General features: G+C 54.9%; 1 protein-coding gene across 1 annotated transcript in view; it reads right to left on the bottom strand.

Moving 5' to 3' along the window:
* ADCY8 (adenylate cyclase 8) overlaps positions 1-6,227 on the bottom strand; it is a 170,549-nt gene that overhangs the window by 11,051 nt on the left and 153,271 nt on the right. The window lies entirely within an intron of this gene.

The raw sequence follows: 6,227 nt of genomic DNA, 5'->3' as shown, positions 1-6,227 counted from the left end.
TGTGTCTGGCGCTGGGATGCCCTCACACTCCTCAGATGATAGAGGCTGCACCTGAAGGCCTCTGCTCTCACCTGAACTTGCTCCGGCTCCTCCATTCTCCAACCCAGTTGGCGGCAGCCACGCTGCCGAGTCAGCAAAGTTAGAGATGCTCAGAGCCATCCTTGTCTCTCCCTTCCCTGTCAAGCCCAGATTTAATAAACTGCCAGGTCCTGCTGGGTTCCTTTTAGTCTCCTCAACATTTTTTTTCTAACCTCTCACTGTGGTTTTTTTAATCAGGCCCTTCCCATTTTCCTACTTCACCAGGGATGGGAGGCCTCCCGCTGGGGTCCCTGGCTCTAGTCCCCCCCAAAGGCACGTGCTACGTGGTAGCCGGAGTGAAATTTTAAGAATATAATATTGACCATGACTCTCCGATTCGTAAAACCCCCAGCGGCCCACCACTGCCCTCAGAATGAAGCTCAAACGCAGTGGTGTGATGTATATTCCCATATTCATGCCCCCGTGTCCACCTATGTCGTCAGCCTCCTTGCCTGCAATTCCCTGCGTTGGGCCCCGTGTCCCAGAAACACTGACGCATGTGCACTTGTGTGTGCACACTGTCGCAGGTGCTGCAGGCGTCCTGCTGGCCTTGCCCCTCAAGGCCCCGCCGTCAGCTCTTGGTTTCTCTGCGTGGAGTTTGTGTCTGGCCACTGGAGGACACTCTGCCCATGTGCGCACAGGGCCGAAAGTTCCAGGCAATTAATGTCCTCTCAGGAGCAGCTCCTTCGCCCCTCTGGCCAGCTGACTTTGGGGGGCCACTTTCTACACCATTTCCTCCAGTTCCCCGGGGGGATTAAGCTCCAGTCGCCTGCAGAAGTAGCTAGTCTGACGACCCCTTCTTCCCACTGTCCTGCCTCTGCACGTTCCCTGGGACCACCTCAGAGGGAATGACTTGTCCTCGCCTTGTCTCAAGGTAGCTTCTGGAAGAAGTCAAATGACACTCTCCGTTTCATGCTTCCATGCTGTTATTCTTCCTGTCCTTCCCTTGACGGGGGATGTCCTTCCTTCTTGCAGTTAGCCTCCCTAACTTTCTGGTCTCCACCTTCACTTAGATACCACATCCTCCACACACCCTCCCAGTCTCACAGGTGGGGTCGAGAGGCTGGGCTCAGAGCTGTGGCAGCATCTCAGCGACTCCACGCTACAGCCCTTGCCGCCGGCACTGCCGACTTAATGTGCCCCTCCTCGGCGAGGGCAGACTCCACGCCGTTCACCTTAGCGCATTCGAGTCATCCAACTAGCGTTGTTTGGACGCCTGCAATGCAATGCATGTCCTACGCAGGCTCTGGTGCAAGGTGAATGCTCAAAACTGTTTGTTGAGTTAATGACTCTCTAGCCTTTGTAGGAAACATGAAAGCTTACGAGGCACTTTCATGTGAATGTGATGACTTAATCCTTGCAATTATCCTGTGAAGCAGGTCCGAGGACTATCCGCACTTTCCAGATAAGGAAAATGAGACAGAGGAGAAGTTAAGTCATCGTCTGAATCATCACACAGTAGTCGCAGAAGAGTGGGGTCAGGAGACCCCCAGAGCCTTCCCCACTCCGCCCCCTCTGCTTTTCGTGCCCTCGGTCTGAGAGACATGGTGTCTCTGATTCACGGTCTGTTGGTCTTGAGCTTTTAAGTGTGGGTGAATTGGAATGATGCCTTCACTAGCCCTGGTCCAGAAGAGCACAGGCCGCTGGCGGCTGGCTGGACTGAGCTGGTTCGGGCCGGAGGAGGACAGGTGAGGCCAGGAGCAGTTAGTTCTAAGGTGGGGCTGTTCCCTGGGCCGTGAACGACGGGGCGAGCCTGGCGGGTCGGAGAACCTGCGTAAGTGATCTTACGGGACCACGTCCTCCGGATAGCTGCGATTTGCAGAGAAAAAGTCTCTGTTTACTCTGTTACCTTTTGTGCTCGTTTCCTCGAGCTGCCAAAACGAATGGGTGGCCAAACCACAGCGATTTATCGTCTCATAACCCCGAAGACTGGAAGCCTGAGGTCGAGGCGTCGGCAGGGTTGGTTTGTCCCGAGGCCGCCGTCCTCAGCTTGTAGGTGGCCATTCTCCCCCCAGTCCCCACATCTCCACATGGTTTTCTTCTGTGTGTGTCTGTGTCTAATTTCTTCTTCTTATAAGGACACCAGCTGCACCGCATAAGGGCCCGCCCTGCTGGCCTCGTTTGAGCTTAATGACCTCTTTCAAGATCCTCGCTCCAAGTGCGGTTACACTGGGATTGTAAAATACGATTTATGGGGACACAATTCAGCCCATAACACCAGCATTTCTATTTTCTGCTTAAAACAGAAAAAAAAAGGAAAAAGCCTACCCCTGCCCTCTGACACCCACTCCGTGATGGCACAGCTGTCCAGGTCCCCTGCCACGTCCGTTTACGCCTGGTCAGCGGCGGTTTTGTCACCGTCGTCTGGCTGCTTGGGTGTTCCGGTGAACCCCAGCCCCTCCCACACTCTTCCTAGCTTCGGTTCCAGCCTCTGCCAGCCCCTGGAGTGCTCCAATGGCGTAAGTGATAAAGAGAATGCCGGCGATATCAGCTACATCTACGGAGCGCTTCCTGTGTAACAGGGATGACTCAGAACACGGCACAAGCATCAGCTCATTTCGCGCGTCACGCTGACCCCATGGGGTAGGTACAGTCGAGATCCTATTTCCCATGGGGAAATTGAAGCCCCACAGTTAAGAGTTAGAGTTGGAATTCACATCCAGGCCCCTGGCTCTAGAGCCCAGGATGCTCCAGTGGTAGTAGTAATAGTAGTGGTAATAGTAGTAGTAGTAGTAGTAGTAGTAGTAGTAGTAGTAGTAATTGTGATAACCATAATCATGATTACCAACAATAATAAATGATAATGGCAATAACCATAACCACAATCACCATAACAATAACAGCCATGATAAGCGAGATAATATCTAGGAATAAATGTCACTGGACTTGGCAACTAGTCCCGGCACGTCCATCTGAAAGGACAGTGGAGTTGACATCCGGGGAGGTCAGTACACAAACCTGAAGACATGTGACCTAAGCTCAGGTCTTGACCCTGAGCACACTGGAGGGTGGAGAGCTGGGAATGGGGTGGGAAGAGACTCCGCCTCCTCTCTGCCGGATGCCATCTGATGGGGAGAGTGGCCAGGAGGAACTGGGTCCAGGGCACCGGCCTCTCTCCCGATCCCTCCGTGCTCCAGGTGCATCGGTGCTTCGTGTGTCCTTAGCCAAGGTGGTTCTCACACCAGCTCCGAAGGCTGGTGTCATTTCCCATGGATCGTGTAGGAAAATGGGCTCAGAGAGGTTGAGTAGGCGGCCGTAGGTCACACAGCTAGTTAGTGGTGGAGATGGAATTTGAGGCGCTTGGACTGTCCAGCACCCGACACAGCTGTCCTTGCTAGTGGCCTTTCAGCAGCACCTGGTAAAGCCATGATGACCAAGCAGCTTTCCCGGGACTCAGTGATGGCCCGTCGGACACTGGTGACAAGCCTGCCTGACTTACCCACCCCGTGCAGGCAGGGAACCTGGAGCATGGCGGGCGTCCATCTCCATGAGGGAACCGGGGCTTGCCACATGGGAGGAGAAAGCTCACTCATCTTGGACACAAACAGGTCTTAGCGGAAATAAGACAGACTGAGGTATGACGACTGGTGTCCCCAACCACCCCTGCCACTCCTGTGGGGAGAACGGGGTAGAGGATGGAAAGAGAGGCAGGGACTCCCCTCTTAGCCCTGCCCCAGAGTCTGGAACGTGTCACAGGAAGTTCTTTCTTCAGCATGTCAAGGCAGGAATGTGGGAAGAGAGCGTGAGATGGCCCCGCAGACCCAGCCCCGTGCCTGTGGGCAAGTGAGGCAAACTCTCTGCCTCAGGTCGCTCGGCTGCCGAAGGGGACGCTGACTCCTGCTCTGCCGTTCCCAGGTTTCCCTGAGGTGCTTGGCACGATGCTGCCCTTTTGTCTCTGTACACAGGGTTGACGGTGGCTATGTTTTCTACTGGTGGCACAGCCCCTGTCAAGCAGCCATGACTCTCACTGGTCCCAGAAACTGCTTTGCTCATTGTCCCCTCAGGCCTGGGGTGGTAACAGCTTCCCAAGACTGGTGACCCCACGAGGCTTTATCAACCGTCTTCATCCCTGATGCTTCAATTAGACCCAGCAGAAAGGAGGTGGGCACGTCCAAACGAAGACGGTTCGAGGAGAGTTCATTCGCAAAGGGCTTCATTAGGAAGCTGAGGGCAGAGTGTAGGGGACCCTGAGAAATCCCTCAGGAGCCCAGGGCTAGCAGCAGTAGAGCTGCCATCCCCCACCCCGGGGGGTTAAGGAGAGCCCAAGGGGTTGAGTTGGCAGTGGAGGCAGCACGCAGCGGCCGCGAGAGGAGCTGTGAATTTCTGTGGAAGGACATAGCCAGCCTCAGGTGACCCCAGGAAGGGGAACCAAAGGAACAAATATTCTGACCTCGGCCTCCTTCCCCCTTTTCTGATCTCCTACCCAGCACCCCACATTGCCGACTCTCAACTAGGTGTCACAGGGCACGCGAGGTGATTGATGCAGCCCAGGGAAGTCATCCCCCCACCCCGCGAGCAAGCAGGGAGATGGGGACGAGGGGATTGGGGGGGCACCCAGAAGAGTTCCAGCCACCTGCCCACACCGTTAGAGACAGCTCATCATTCGACGAGCTCCAATCAACCCCTTCGAGTGCGCCATCTGTTTCTTGCTATTTTGGGCTCAAAGAATACAAAAACACTGTAAACTCGAAAGGAATTGATGAATATAGAGAGCTATTGTTGTCTTATTGTCAGCCTCCTCTGGTTGGATGTGCAAGTTTGGGCGTTGCAGAGGATTCTGAGTATATGCTCCCCACTCATGCCAAGGTGAAGACCTTGGCCTCCTCTTTGCCCAGGGGAATACGCCCCTGTCCTTTACTTTCCCGGGCTTGGCTGGTTCCAAGTCCTGTGTGTCCTACATGATGGGAGGCCACCTCTTTGTGGGAAGAAACAGGGTCTGAGACCTGCGCCCTTTTCAGAGTCCTTCTGTGACATTCAGGTCTCCGCTCCAATGTCACCTCCTTGGAGAACCTTCTGCGACCCCCGACTGTAAATGCCACATACTCTAGTTCCTTATTTGGCTTCTTCCAGTCTCATGGCGTATAACTGCCGGACGCTAAGTTATATAGTTATTCACTTTAATGTCCGTCTTCCCATGAAAACACGCTTCACATTGGCAAGGGCTTCGTCTTCTCTGTTCACCGTTTGAACCCCAGGATCTAGAGCCATATCTGACACGTGGCTGGCTCTCGATAAACATCTGCTGGACAGACATGGTGGGGTGGTGATCGGGAAGTAGGACAAGTAGCGACGGCTCTCCTTTATCCAAAGTAACACTAGCTGACAACCGGTGCTCAGAACGTGCCAAGCACCATGTAAGCGCTTTCTGCATAACGTCCCATGCAAACGTTCTAACCGTCAGGTACCGCTGGGAAGCATGGCTACTTCGTCGAGAGAAATGAGGCCCAGAGAGGTTTATCACTTGCCCGTAGTTGCAGAGGGAGTGAGAGGGGCCAGGACCGAGCTCAGGGCATTCGCTCCTTGAGGGCGCCACACGCCTCTCTCCGCAGAAGTCGCCTGGCTCCAGGTGCGCTGGCCCTTCGTGTGTTCCTCCTACCCGACAATTCCACAGCAGCTCCCCGAGGACCGTGCTATTTCCCCATTAACCGGGCTCAGAGAAGTGGGCTCAGAGAGGTCGGGAACGCCGCCCTCGGTCACACAGCTGGTTCACGGCAGAGATGGGATTTGTGTCACGCGCACTGGCCAGCCCCTGAGACAGCTGTCCTCGTTAGAGTTTGTGTAGCGGCTCCCAAGGAAGCCACCGCCACGAGAGAGCAGGTTTCCCGGGACTCAGTGCTAGCCTGTCTGACACTGATGGCCCAGCCCACCTGGCCTCATCTGCGACAGTTTCTGCCCTGGGGTGCTGAGCGCTATTCTAAGCCGGAAGCCCAGCAGAACAGCAGAAGCTGCCAGAACCTTTGCGTGGGGGACACAGCTGGCACAGATGTGGATAGGATGTTCCAGGGGGGAGGCTCTGTCCACCATCCTGTGTTTGGATGGCTTGAGTCACCACCACTTGTCACTTCACTCCCTTCTCTCCCACTCACGCCCTAGCGGCAAAGTGGAGGAGAAAAAGCACGTTTGGTTTGGAAGTTACGCGCACCTGAGTG

This window comes from Pteropus vampyrus, unplaced genomic scaffold, assembly GCF_000151845.1.
Source record: "Pteropus vampyrus isolate Shadow unplaced genomic scaffold, Pvam_2.0 Scaffold232, whole genome shotgun sequence".
NCBI lineage: Eukaryota > Metazoa > Chordata > Mammalia > Chiroptera > Pteropodidae > Pteropus > Pteropus vampyrus.
This window is presented reverse-complemented; position numbering and strand designations above follow the sequence as displayed.